General features: G+C 44.5%; 1 protein-coding gene across 2 annotated transcripts in view; it reads right to left on the bottom strand.

Moving 5' to 3' along the window:
* Window positions 1-7586, bottom strand: part of RBM6 (RNA binding motif protein 6) — a 114519-nt gene extending 106933 nt beyond the window's left edge. The window contains exons 1-2 of one of the 2 annotated variants that reach the window (XM_010589784.3): window positions 7459-7573; window positions 6870-7017 (exon numbers count right to left, since the gene is read on the bottom strand). The gene's annotated coding sequence lies outside the window, so the exon portion shown is untranslated. Of the gene's footprint in view, window positions 1-6869; window positions 7018-7458 lie in introns of both variants that reach the window. The other variant, XM_010589785.3, reaches the window with a different exon arrangement.
* Between the last annotated feature and the right edge of the window lie 7283 nt (window positions 7587-14869).

The raw sequence follows: 14869 nt of genomic DNA on the forward strand, positions 1-14869 counted from the left end.
AGGCCACATTCTCCCTGGAAAGTTTGTGTACATCCCTAAAGACCTTGAAGACCTTGCTTTAACACTTTTTTCTTTTTGCATATATTTTCACACTGCTGATTGTTTCCTTTTCGTTTATAAACAAATTCAAGTCTCTCCCATGCAAACATACACACCACCCCCCTTAAATATCTGCTGAATGAATAAAAGAATGTCCACTAAATACTCCTAATCCCTCAGGGCTCTACACTATTCCCCAGCACCATTCTTGATCCTCATGCCATCTCTTGGCAATCTGATCCATTTGGAATTCATCACCACAACTACCAACTCTATGCTTATGATCTGCCTAGACTTCCCTAGACTGCTCCTTAGACTTCGCCTGTGAGGTTCGAATGCCTGCCAGAAATCTCCACTTGGCTACCCCATAGGAATCTCAAACTCATGTACAAAATAGAATTTATTACCGTAGGGAGACATTTAAATACATCACAAGAGCTATTTTTTAATTGTGCTTTAGATCAAAGTTTACAGCTCACGTTAATTTCTCATACAAAAATTTATATACATATTGTTATGTATTTTTTCTTTTGAGTAGAAATTGCCCCGATTTTAATTATTCTTATATCCTGGTGGTTGCGGTGGTTGCTGTGTGCTGTCGAGTCAATTCTGACTCATAGCAACCCTAAATAACAGAAGAGAAATGCCCCATAGGGTTTCTGAGGCTGTAATCTTTATGGAAGCAGATCACCAGGTCTTTTCTCCTGCAGAGCTGCTGGTGGATTTGAATTGCTGACCTTTCAGTTAGCAGCCAAGTGTTATAGCCATTGCACCACCAGGGCTCCTTCCTGGTCCCTTATACCAATGAATCACAAGCAGGTCCCCAGTTTAGAAGTGGGCTTCATAATGCAGTACAGTGTGGTAATAGAGGATTAAGGGTCAGTCTCGGAACATACCCTGCTTGGGTTCAGAGCCAGACCGCTCAGAGACAAATCTTGGCTCTGCCACTAACCAGCTGTGGGAACTTAAGTTATTTAACTTTATACTTCAGTTTACCTAAATCTGTAAAATCCTCCGTTTACTTATCTGTAAAACAAAAACAAAGATCTCTACTTTATAGAGTTATCACGATAAAATGAAAATATAAATCTTTAAAACAGTAATATATAAAATGCTCAGAAAATGCCACTATTATTTCCAATTTTTATTAAAAAAAAAAAAATCAATGGGATTTGGCATGCATTCCTGTTAATTCAGTCTAGTTTGGCTAACTGGTTGACAACGGAGTCTGATTTGCCCATCAGGTTACATGGCAGACATTTTCCATAAACTGATCAAGTTAAATCTCTAGCTCCAAACTTTTGACAAAAATATATTTAAGGTACATGTACAATACGTAATATGCCAGAAAATGCAGCCGTTTATGATAGAAATGTTAAGATGTCAATTAAAACTGTCCAAGACTATAAACAAGTTTTTCAAAATTCTTCTAAAAAAAATTTAATTCTCTTAGGGGGTCCAAGAGTAAGAGGCTTTCAAGACCACTGGCCTAGTGCATGTGTCTGAATCAGACTGCCGGGCTGAATTGAAACTCCTGTTTTCTCTGTGTTCAACTGGGTAAGTTATGTAACTTTTATATGCCTCCTATAAAATGGGGATAATAGTGGATGGTACCATCTGACGGGATTACTAGAAGGAGTAAATGAGATCATGCATAAGATAAGAAACATGGGTACTGGCTCTTTCTTATAACTGGAGTGGAAATTGACTTCAAACAGGAACCAGGAAACTTTTCGAGGTTTTCGAAATATTCTAAACCTAAACAGTGGTGACAACTGCATCAGACTGTATGCTTACAATGGGAATTTTATGGTATGTAAATTATGCCTCAAAAAAAAACTTTTAAAAAATATTTAAAGCAACAATGCATCATATATTATTATTACTACTACTATGCCTAGGTGTTTAATATCAGCATAAAGCTGGAAAGAACCCGCCTAGGTATGTCTCTTCCTAGATAACAGTAATAAAAACAAGCATAGCTGAATGTTTTCTCTGTGCCACAGGTAAGCATTTTACATAGGTTCTCTCATTTAATCATCACAAGTATGCCACAGAGTAAATTGTGTTACTATCTCCACTTCACTGACATGAAACTGAAGCTCAGATAAATTCAGTAACTTGTCTCAATACAATGTAACTAACTAAGCCAATGCAAACTCAAGACCATCTGATTCAAAAGCTAATGCTCTTAAATAAATATATAAAGTCTCTTCTCTTGTTTAAATATCTCTGATGGGGCCCCAGCCTGATCAAACCACTTAACATATCTTTCTTCTACTTTAACAATATTAAAGTGCAGGAGCCCCCATTTACCCTTCTGAATACCCTTGACTTATTTTAAATAGTAATTTCAGAATCGTTCTTTTAATTCTCGGGGGGGGGGGGGGAATCAATGTTCCAAATTAGTTATTTTAAAAACCTGCAACAGAAAACATGTTCATAGGTAAGAAGGTAAGAATATATATTTTCTGCTGGTAACAGAGAGCCCAGGGTTGAGAAGGAAGTGTTGACATGTCACGGGGTTGTTAACCAATGTCACAGAACAATGTGTGTACTGTTTGATGAGAAACTAGTTTGTTCTGTAAACCTTCCTCTAAAGTACAATTAAAAAAATAAAGAATATATATTTTCTATCCACGGCACCAATTCCCTAAAGGTCTGTATTTTGCAATTATCACTAGAAATAATTCATAAATGAATAAACAATAGCAAAGGAATAATCTTTTGTTCGTGTTACAGATTTTTCAGGTCTCATTTCATCTGAAACAACGATGAAAAAAAAAAAAAAACCAAAGACACAAAGGAAAGATTAATCCAAAGGACTAATGGACCACAAGTACCACAGCCTCCACCAGACTGAGTCCAGCACAACTAGATGGTGCCCCGCTACCACCACCGACTGCTGTGACAGGGATCACAATAAAGGATCCCAGACAGAGCTGCAGAAAATGCAGAACAAAATTCTCGCTCCCAAAAAAAAAAAAAAAAAAAAAAGACCAGACTTACTGGTCTGACAGAGACTGAAGAAACCCCGAGAGTATGGCTCCCGGACACCCTTACAGCTCAGTAATGAAGTCAGCCAAAGATTAGACAGGCCCATAAAGCAAAATGAGACTAAATGGGCATACCAGCCCAGGGGCGAGGATGAGCTGGCAGGAGGTGACAGGAAAGCTGGTAATGGGGAACCCACAGTCAAGAAGAGGAGAGTGTTGACATGTCATGGGGTTGGCAACCAATGTCACAAAATACGTGAACTGTTTAATGAGAAACTAGTTCTCTCTGTAAACCTACAAAGTACAAAAAAAAAAAAAATATTCAAAACGCTGTCAGCAGTAATGCCCTTCTTTGCAGAACCCAGGATTTTAGCACTAGTTCATACCAAAAACAGAGGCCTCAATTTGTGAGGAAATTAAATCACATGGAGGATCTCATGTGTAAAGCACTAGATGGTGGGAAAAGAAATAAGACCCTCCCCTTGGGGTGCTTATTATCTAGTAACAAGAGAAACCAAACCCATTGCTGTTGACTTGATTCGGGCTCACAGAGACCCTATAATAAAGGAAAGAAGTATTCAACTTACGTGAGTGCTACAAAGCGGCGGGGGGGGGGGGGGGGGGGAGGCAATGGACTTGAGGAATTGGGAGGGTCCAGTTTGGAGTGTCAGAGAAAGGAGTCAGAAAAGCCTGGTGGGTGGAGTTTGTGAGATAGGCCTTGATAAGTAGGAATGAAATTGGCCCCACTTATCTAGCAGAGGGACAGCAAGAAGGGAAAATGAGGGTAAAATGTCACTACTATCCAACTTCACCATTACAATGTAGTATTTACCATTGGGGGAAAAATATCCTGTACTGAATTCAAACTATATTCAATGCCCATATATATGCCAAGTATAGAGCTTGCTGGTGGTAAAGCAAAAATGAGTAAGAAACAGTCCCTAACCTCAGTGAGTTAATTATTAATGAGGGAGGCTATGGAAATAAAAACTAATAAAAGTAATAGTAATGGCAACATTTAGATAACCTTCATTACACAGTCACCCTGAGTCAGAGCCAATTCAATGGCAACTAACAAAAACAACATTTCATAAACATTTTCTGCACACCAAGCACTGTTCTAAGGGTATTACATATATTATGTAAACTTCACCAACCTATGAGATTGCTGCATTTCTTAACCTCATTTCACCAATAAAGAAATTGAGTCTCAGAGAGATTAGGTATAGGTTGTCCTCCACTTACAATACATTCAAGTTATGATGTATTCGAGTTATGATGACCCACACTTACAACCACCGGTTTTGGGGGGTTTTTTTGGTACATCTATCTTATCGTTAATAGTATGTACTGCATACAATGCTGCAGTGGATAACTTGCTGATATTATCATTCTCAGATGTAACATTTCCAACCCCCAAACGCAAATAAAGACTAGATTTATAAAGATACTGCAAAAATGGCACAGGGGCACCTGGCCTCCTCTAACTTCACTAAGGGGAGAATCACCATCAGCATCAAAAGCCCAAGACTGACTGCTATGAGGTAGAGGTCAGACATACCTCCTCTCTCCAATTTTTCACCAATTCTAACACCAGCTGTCCCTACCAGGGCACTCTCCACTACTCTGCTAGGTTCGATAATTCGTTGCAACGGCCACAAAGAACTCACAGACAACACTTACAATTATGGGGTGTGTTAAGGAAGTAATGGGTTACAATTCAGAACTAGAAACAACTCAGGATACAGTTTTTCCATCAAGACTGCTTCTCAGCCATGCCAGCAGACAGCCTTCTCTCTGGCCTTTGGCCCCTCAGCCTGGCCTTTGCCCTGCTCTGGCAAGTGTTATAAAGCTCTCTAGCTCTGCCAATAAGTGCCTGAATGTGCCCCACTCCACCAGTAAGCCTCGGCCCCAAAGCACCCAGCTCTCTACCTCAGTGGGTTGGCACACCCACTATAGCTACTTTGCTCCGTGGGTCAGGAAGCCAACCATACCGTCATGCACCAGTATCCTGGTTCTGCTGCCATTGTTTCTCTGCCACCGCTTCTCACCGTCTCTGATGTAACAGCTCTCTCTGTCTCCTGGGTCTAGGAGATTCATTCTCAGTGCCAGGATCCTGGGTCTGAAGGACGTACTCCATTCCCGGATCTTCTTGGTAGCAGTAAGGTTCCCCTTTCCACCTCTGGGATGGCTCATTCTAAGCCTAGCGGGATGGCAAAACTAACCAATCCCTTCATTAGGGTTCCATATACCTTATTTGCATGGTCCCAACACCATAAGGGTGCCATGCACCTTATCTGCATTATCAGCAAACTGCCCAATCCCCTTGGTGGGCCACAGCACCTTATCTGCACAGTCCAGCCCAATTATTTGGTAGGAGTTACAAGACCATGGGGAGAAAGACCATATTAAAGTGATCCATCGCACCGCAGATACTGATAATAAAAGGCAATAATAATGAACACTCCTCTTCTCCCAAAAAAAGATATACTCAACTTACATCAGAACCAACTTATGACGGAGTTGTAGGAATGGAACCCTGTAGTAAGTCAGGGACTACCTGTAATTTGTATAATGTCACTGAATAGAGAAGGCAGGGATTCAAACTCTTAACAGATTCCAGAGCTCCTTTAGTTATCTACTCTGCTATACAGAATTTCACAGCATGACAGAAGTTATAGAAGGCACTCTAAAGATACTTGTTAACTAAGGGAATGATAAAAACAATGTGTTGTGGGAGCCTAACAGAGAAAATAATTCTACATACTTGGTATATAGCTTGAATATTTCATCAAATAACAATGTGTGACCTTTAAAATAACATTCCAGTAGCTTAAATCTTAATACAACTCTGAATCAGATTAACATCAACTCATACATTTAAATATGGTGGCCCCCTTGACTGCAGTCAAGTCCATTCTGACTCCTAACAACCCTCTAGGATAGAGTAGAACTGCCCCATAGGATTTCCAAGGCTGTAATCTTTATGGAAGCAGGCTGCCACACCGTTCTACTGTGGAGCAGGTAGTGGGTTCGAACCAGCACCCTTTCAGTTAGCAGCTGAGTGCTTAACCACTGTGCCACCACACCTCCTTAAATATGGTGGCAGGAGAGTGTAACTTGCCCAAGTGTCTGCCACAAGATGGGAATGTTTAATAGCCTCCTCCCCCCGACAATTCTCCTTTTTCTAAAAAGCTACAAGAACCTAACATCTAAAAGCAACAAAAGTAAGCTCAAGGTTGATAACAGAATTCTATAAGGAAGAGTGTTACAGCTGTCCAGGGAGAGAGATCTGGTACCTACTCTTCAGGTCAGTTACTTAAATAATACGAAGACAAGTTGAACTTCTGTGTTTCAACAAAATGGTACTACACCGTTAGTAACTTCTGAGATTGTCAGTTCTACCATTCACCAGTTCTCCATACCTTTCCCTACAGTCCTCACAAGCGTGCTAACAGTGACATAAATTATTCACACGTGGCATTACTCAACACGAAGTTGGAAACTAACAAACCTAGGACACAATCCATAGTTGGGAATAATAAGCCAGTTGACCAGGTGCCTCGGAGTCTACTGAACTCCTTCACTTAGATCCAGCAACTCTGACCCTCACAAGCAAACCTGCAGTATGCAAAAAATACAGTTACCCTTACTTTTATACACCCTACAATAAAGTACTCTTTCTTTAAACCATGCATTCCCAGAGTTGAATCCAAAGCAGAACGTCAACGTTCAAGTTAAAAGAAAAAACAAATTTGCAACGCCAAAAGGAATTTAAAGCGTGAATACAAAGCAACGCCCCTCTCCTACATCGCCCAACGACGCCGAACCCACCAGACCACTCCTCCACCTCCAGGTTCTATCGTTCGGTGGAACCGGCTTCGAGCGCTCGCGCCCTCTGGTCCAGCCGTGACAGTGAGGCTATACGCTAAGTCCAACAAGGGCTCCCTCTCGAGCTACGCCTCGGGGCTGGATCAGATTCCTGCAAAAGCACCAAGGCGGGGGGGGAACACACAAAGCCTGCCGTCATTCCAGGAGTCTCCGGAGAAAAAAGGAGGAAGAAAAGGCCCGCCTGCGACTCCACAGACCCGGGAGCACCGAACCGCAACCACGAGCCGCCCCGACCCCTCGGCCGGACGCCCGACGGCCAGACGGGTAACTCTACCGCCCCGCCGAGCCCCGCCCAGGGCCCGTGACCGTTCTGGGGCGTTCCTCCCACGAGCTGCACCTCCCACATCACACCGCCGCTTAGCCCTCTTCTTCCCGAGCGAGGCCGCGGCCGCCTCGCGACGCCGAAGCAGCAGCTCCTCGGTCGCGCCGCGGCTTCCATGCCGCGCGGGTCCCCGATGTTAACAGCGACCCTGCCAGCAGGCTCTTCCCCCACGGATTACGACACACCTTCTTCCCGGCCCCGAGCCCTTACCGAGGCAGCGCAGCCCCCCAGGCCCGCTCCTCCTTCTCTTCAGCCGCCGCCACCGATCCACCGCCGCGGAGACCGGAACTTCCTCCGCGCCGGCCGCTGCCTCCACAAAGGCGCTGCGCCGCGGCCTCCGCGCTCAGCCCGCCGGGAGATGGAGTCCAGCAGTTTGTCGGATCAACTCCAATCCCACCGTGCCCCGCGCGGGAGGTCGGGGGGCGGGGCTTGGCTTTAGGAGCGGGGCGTGAGGGCCCGTTGCTCGCCGATGTCCAATGGGAGGGCGCCCCGCCCCGGCCCGCGGAGCTTCCTCGGGGGTTGTGGTTGGCTTCTGCGTTACAGCCAGCCGTCCTCCAAAGCACTGATCGGTGTGGAGCACGGCATGCAATCTGTTGGTGGCTTGGCCTGCTAGAGGTTCGCTCCCCGCCAGGTGTGCGGGTACGGCCCTGGCCTGCCTAGCTTGAAGCCTCCTTATTGTCCGTTAGTGTGAGGGTAATGGAAGGGAGTCTCCTCGCGCCTAAACCGTCAGTGGGCGGGGCTACGTATGCCCACAGGAGGGCCTGGCTCCGGGGCCCCCCAATCCCAAGGAGCTGAACCCTCCACTGAAGCCCTAGAAGAAATGCAGAAGAAGCACCTGAACTAAAAAAGCAGTGTGGGAAGCGCGTCACCTTTTTCTCTGACAAGATTCCAAGTTAGATGTCCCCAGCTCAAGAAAAGCGGGTGAACATCATCTGTGTTAAAGGTTCAGTAAATCTGGCCAAGAATGACGTGTAAGGTCACAGGAGCAGGAATAAAACTGCAAATCATCCATCTAGAGGAAAGTGGGACAACCACAGCTTTCAGTTTGTAGCTCACTTTCAGCATCTCCTTTCAGCTAATGTTGCTCAAACGGTCAGCTTCAAACTCCCAGGTGGATTTTCTGCACTGTGGAAAGGCTTGCTGGTCCTGCCCACCTGGTGTCCCTGTCAGTAGGCAACATAAACCATTAGCCTGAGACCAGAAGAACTAGATGGTGCCTGGCTACTGCCAATGACTGCCCTGACAGGGAACACAACAGAGTCCCTGAGGAAGCAGAAAAGTGCAGAACTCAAATTCTAGTAAAAAGACCAGACAATGGTCTGACTGAGACTGGAGCGACCCTAGAGGACATGGCCCTGGGACTCTCTGTTAGCCCAAAACTAAAACCATTTTGGAAGCCAACTCTTCAGACAAAGATTAGACTGAACTATAAGACATAAAATGTTAGTTGTGAAGAGTGTGCTTCTTAGCTCAAGTAGATACATGAGACTAAGTGGGCAGCTCCTGTCCCAAGGTGAGAAGGCAGAAAGAGACAGGAGCTGGTTGAATGGACATGAAAAGGAGGAGTGTGCTGTCACACTATAGGGAGAGCAACTAGGGTCACATAAGGATGTATGTATAAATTTTTGTATGAGAAACTAACTGTAAACTTTGCTGAAAGCACAATTAAAAAAAAAAAAAACACAATTCCTGCATTCTTCTCTCTTCCGTCATCCTACTGCAACATGTCTCTTGTTTTCACTGTTTCACCATCCTCCTGTTTCACTGTTTTCATTTGTTTCACCATCCTCCTGTGGCTGGATTATTGCAAAGACCTCCTAACCAGCCTCCCTGCTTCTGCCCTTCCTTGTATTTAGTAGTTTATTCTCCACACAATAGCCAGAAGGAATCTGTTAACATGAAAGTCAGGTTATGACATTCCTCTGTTCAAGGCTGGAACCAAAAACAAAAACAAAAAAACCATTGCTGTGGAGTCGATTCTGACTCATAGGGACCCTATAGGACAGAGTAGAATTACCCCATAGGGTTTCCAAGGAGTGGCTGGTGAATTCGAACTGCCAACCTTTTGGTTAGCAGCTGAGTTCTTAACCACTAAGGAACCAGGGCTCCATTCAGAATTAGAGAAGCACCTAAAGTCATGGGTCTGGATGAGATGACAAGGGAATGAGGGAGTGAGTGTAGACAGGAAAGCAGAGTTTGAGTCCTGAGCCCTGGGGCACACCACCACTAAGAGGTTCCAGAGAAGAGGAGGAAGGAGCAAAGGAGGCTAAAAACAGCAGCTACTCTGAACTATGGGTAATTTGACTTTGTGTCTCAAACTGGGCCGTTATTGGTGGGTCTCCCCTTATCAGACAGTACTTTGTTTTCTAGAGAGGTCAACCATATGCCCAATCTCCTTGGATAACAAAAATTACTACCCATTATGAAGGACCCTTTACTCTGTCCTATAGTGTCGCTATGAGTCAGAGCTGACTCCATGGCAATAGTTTTTTTTTTTTTAAATGAAGGAGCCCTGGTGGCACAACGGTTAAGCGCTCAGCTGCAAACACAAAGGTTGGTTGTTCAAATCGACCAGTTGCTTTGCAGGAGAAAATACCTGGCTATATGTTCCTGTAAAGATTACAGCCTAGGAAACCCTATAGGGCAGCTCTACTCACAGGGTCACTATGAACTGGAACTGACACAACAGCACATAACATCATACTATGTGCCTGGCATTGTGCTGGTACTTCATTTGTTATCTCGTTTAATCCTCACAATGACCAGTGATAGCTCCCTTAGTAAAGGAGTGAGGCATTGGTGGTTCAGTGGTAGAATTCTCGTGGAAAACGTTCCATACCTGGTCAGTGTACCTCATGTGCAGCAACCATCCATCTGTCAGTGGTGGAGTGTGTATTGTTGTAATGCAGAGCTTCCAGGCTAAGACAGACTAGGAAGAAAGGCCTGGAGATCTACTTTTGAAAAACCAGCCATTGAAGACCCTGTGGATCACAATGATCCAATCCCATTTTGCATGGGGTCTCCATGATCTAGGGGCCAACTTGATGGTAACTAAAACAACACAGAGAAAGATTTATTTTAAGGAGTTGGTGCACATAGTTGGGGCTGGCAAGGCAACAGGCTGGAAATTCTGGCAGTCTTGTGTCTGAAATCAGTAGACCAAGCAGATGGCTGGAAATCCAGCAGGATGTCTACAGCCTTGGTAGAATTCTTCCTCGGGAAACCTCAGTTTTAGCAAAACTTAAGGCCTTCAACTAATTGGATGAGACCCACCCATATTATGGAGGGTAATCTGCTTTACTTAATGTCAACTGCTTTAAATTTTAATCACATGTGAATACCTTCATAGCAACATCTAGATTAGCGTTTGACCAAACTACTGGCCACACTAGCCTAGCCAAGTTAACACATAAAATTAATCATCATAGACCCGATCAAAGATAAAATCAAAAGACAGAGACCAGGACACATTCAGATGATACAAGACCAGAGGTGAAATTTTCCAACACAGCAGGAACACCAGCTACCTTACCACGTACTCCAAAGTGATAAAGACAGAAGACCACTTCAAAATTTCCAGGGAAGAGCTGGCTATTCTTCTCATTAGCTCAGAATCCTTCACATTAGGTATGTTGTTATATTTGTATGAAGCAGAAACTGTTGAAGATGCTGAAAGCTATGTCATTAAAGGATTTGCCCCAAGTCACACAAGCAAGATAGTCACACAGCTAGGAACAGATTTGGGTCTTATTCACTTTGACCACAACCTCCTTGCAGTTCCTCAGGTTCTAAAATCTCCACTAAAGCTATGGAAAAAAAAAAAAAAAGCCTGAGGAAGAACAGGAAGTCTTAATGTCACATTTGCCCCAGCCAGCTAGTCCTCACTGCTACTGTTGAGATTACCTGCTGGGTCCATAAAAATCATGAGCCGAGACAAAACAGGAAGCTGAGGCTTTGAGGAGCCCCTGACAGGACAGCATGTTGTTCGTGGCAAAGCTCAGGATCTAAGAGGCATCATTCAGGGCAATACAGTCATCACAAGTGTGGTGGTTAAGGTTGCTTGTCAACTTGTCTGGGCCATGATTCTCAGTGGTTTGGCAGTTATGATGTAGTTTGACAGCTATGTAATGATGTAACATCTCCATAATGAGATCTGATACAACTATCTTCTTGATGAGATCTGCTATGAACAGCCATTCAGTTGAAAGGGAATTTCCTTGGGGATATGGACTGCATCCAATATATATGGACTTTTTGGAAATGCTCACTGGCTTTTGCTCACTCGTGATCCTACAGCTTGCTCATGTTCATCTGACCTCTGGTTCTTGGGACTTGAGCTAGCAGCTTACCTGCCAATCTTGGGATTCATCAACTTCTAGCAGCCTGTGAGCCAGTGGCCTACCATCTGACCCGCTGATCTTGAGTTTGCCGACCCCTATAGCTATGTAAGTCAGAAGCCTCCAGCCTGACCCATGGACTTGGGACTTTCCAGCTTCTACAACCGTGTGAGTCATTGCCTTGATATAAGTCTCCGTCTTTCTATATATATATATATGTTTATACACCACTGATTTTACTTCTCTAGAGAACCCAGCCTAAAACAATGGGATTGTGACTGCTGCTTTTGATAGCAAGTACTGTGACTGCATTTATTTTTATTCCAAAAGACCAAGATTTATTCCTTGGTAATTCCACCAGCAAAAAGTGGTCTATAAGAAAGATTGCCCCAGTATTAAAATATAAGTCAATAGGTGTATTAAAGTGGAGTTTTAATTAACAACCTTAAAATGTTTTAGTAAGTAGCCTTAATGTTTTTTTCTGAGAGTATATTAGTGTAAAAACAGCTTGGGAGTGGCGTCTGACCACCTCTAACTTCATTGGGAGGAAGGAGAATCAAGATCAAAAGTGCAAGGCTGATTCATATGAGGCAAATGTCATACATGCCTCCTCCCTCTGCCATCTTTACCAATTCTGACACCAATCATCCCTCCCACAGCACTCTCCACTTCTCTGCTGGGTTCAGTAATGCACTGCAAGGGCCACACAAAACTCACAGACAATACACATGATTATTGGGTTTGATAGGGAAATGTTGTTGTTGAGTGCCCCCAAGCCAATTCCGACTCATAGCGACCGTGTAGGACAAAATAGAACTGCCCCATAGGGTTTCCAAGGAGCGACTGGTGGATTTGAACTGCCGACCTTTTGGTTAGTAGCCGAGCTCTTAACCACTGCGCCACCAGGGCTCCTATTAGGGAAATAACAGGTTATAATTCAGGTTCGGGAACACTCAGGATACAGTTCTTTCATCAGGACAGCCTCTTTTCACCTGTGCCACAGACACACCTCTCTGTGGCCCCTTGGCCTCTGCCCCGTTCCTGCAAGAGTTACAAAGCTCTTTTATCTTGCAGATAAGTACCCCCAAGGTACCCCACTCCACCAGTAAGCCTTGGCTCAAAGGTTCTCAGATCTAGCTCCGTGGGTCAGCAAACCTAGCTCCACCAAGTGCCTAGAGGCACCCTACTCCACCAGCAAGCCTCCTGCCCAAAGACACTCAGCTTTCTTGTTCCTTGAGCCAGGAAGCCCACCACACTTTCTCCTGCTGATCTCTCTCTCTCTCTCTTTATTGTGCTTTAAGTGAAAGTTTACAATTCAGGTCAGTTTCTCATATATAAACTTATACACACATTGTTATGTAACCCTAGTTGCTTTCCCTACAATGTGACAGCATACTCCTTCTCTCCACCCTGTATTGCCCGTGTCCATTCAACCAGCTCCTGTCCCCCTCTGCCTTCTCATCTCACCTCCAACCAGGAGCTGCCCATATAGTCTCATGTGTCTGCTTGAGCTAAGAAGCACACTCCTCACCAGTATCATTTTACGTCTTATAGCCCAGCCTAATCTTTGTCTGAAGAGGTGGCTTCAGGAATGTTATCAGTTTGGGGCTTAACAGAGAGTCCAGCGGCCATGTCCTCTAGGGTCCCTCCAGTCTCAGTCAGACCATTAAGTCACTTCGAGGTCTGCATCCCACTTTTCTCCTGCTCCGTCAGGGATTCTCTGTTATGTTCCCTGTCAGGGCAGTTATCGGTGGTAGCCGGGCACCATCTAGTTCTTCTAGTCTCTTCCTGCCGATCTGTCTTGCTGCTGTTTCTCTCCTACCACTTCTTGCTGTCTTTCATGTTACAGCTCCCTCTCTCTCTTGGTCTTCTGGTTCCAGGAGGTTCTCAGTGCAGGGATCCCAGGTCCAAAGTTCATACTCTCTTCTTGGCCCTTCTTCCTTGCCGGTGGTGGGATCCTCTTCTCTCTACCTCTCAGATGGCTCATTTTAAGCCCAGCAGAATGGCAAAACTGACCAATTCCTTCATTAGGGTTCCATTTACCTTGTTAGCATGGTCCCACCCAATCATTTGGTGGGAGTTACAAGACCATGGCAAAAAAGGCCACACAAAAATGATCCACTGCACTGCACTTAGCCACAAGTCTTACCCAGAAGTACGTGGGATATATGGCCACTTGCTTAGCTAAGTAGATGCAACACTTCTGGACAAGAGTGATGCTAAGTGGCGGAGCTGATGTGCTGAAAAGAAGAGTAAGACTGGAAGAAACTCTGTGGTCAACATGGAGACTATCACGAAGACTGGTTAGATATGTTAAAGAACTTTGAATTTGTCATCTGTGGGGATCGATTCTCTGAAACATAGCCCAGATATCGCTGTACCAACCAGAGAATATGAAATCTTCTTGGTTTATACTTATAATGTAATACGGCAGGATTAATGAGAGGAAAACTGTATAAATGATATTTGCCCCGGAGAAGGAAGCCTGGACTCCTGAACTAGCAAAGTGAGGAAACAGTGCACCGAGGGGACCAGGAGAGACTCCATTCTGTTAAGGAATTGGATACTTCCTCAAATGTTCTCACCATATAGGAAGAGATAGTTTCTCTTAACTAGCAAGGGCCTAATGTGTGCGTCGAGTCAATTCAGACTCACAGCGAGATCCTTAGGGTTTTCTAGGCTGATATCTCTGTATATGCACGCAGATTGCAAGGTCTTTTCTCCGGAGCAGCAGGAGGGTTGAACTGCCAACCTTTCTTAACCATTGCACCACCAGGGCTGCAAGGGCTTAATAGCCCTGCGCAAAGTCATCCCCAGTAGAAGGTACGTCACTATGTTAGTCACAGGCCTGAGGCAGTAGGCTACAAGCGATACCCATTTGAGACCATTAGGAAAGACCCAGAAGTGAACCTCTCCCCCAACTCTAGGGTAGGGCTGAAAAGGGGACAGGACACCACATTGGAGTCTCTGTTAGAGCAGAGGGGGAGTCAGAGGTGATTTTAGACTTTTTCTTCATCCCAGAATTGTTGGGCGAATTAGCCGTGAGGCTGTAAAGTGATTTAATTGCTTTAGAGAAAACAAGAACAGTATTGTTCTCAATTCCTATTTTTGCTTCTTTAAACTGTTCTCCAAAAATAAGGACCGTTTGGGAAAGCCTTATGTTTTCCTGTTGTTTTGTGCATCTAGGAAATTACAAACGTCTGTAGCACTGGTTCTTTGCGCTGGCTGCATATTAGAATTACCTGGGGAGCTTTAAAAAATACTAATGCCTGGGTTCCAACCCA

The sequence above is a fragment of the Loxodonta africana genome, chromosome 22 (assembly GCF_030014295.1).
Source record: "Loxodonta africana isolate mLoxAfr1 chromosome 22, mLoxAfr1.hap2, whole genome shotgun sequence".
Lineage (NCBI taxonomy): Eukaryota > Metazoa > Chordata > Mammalia > Proboscidea > Elephantidae > Loxodonta > Loxodonta africana.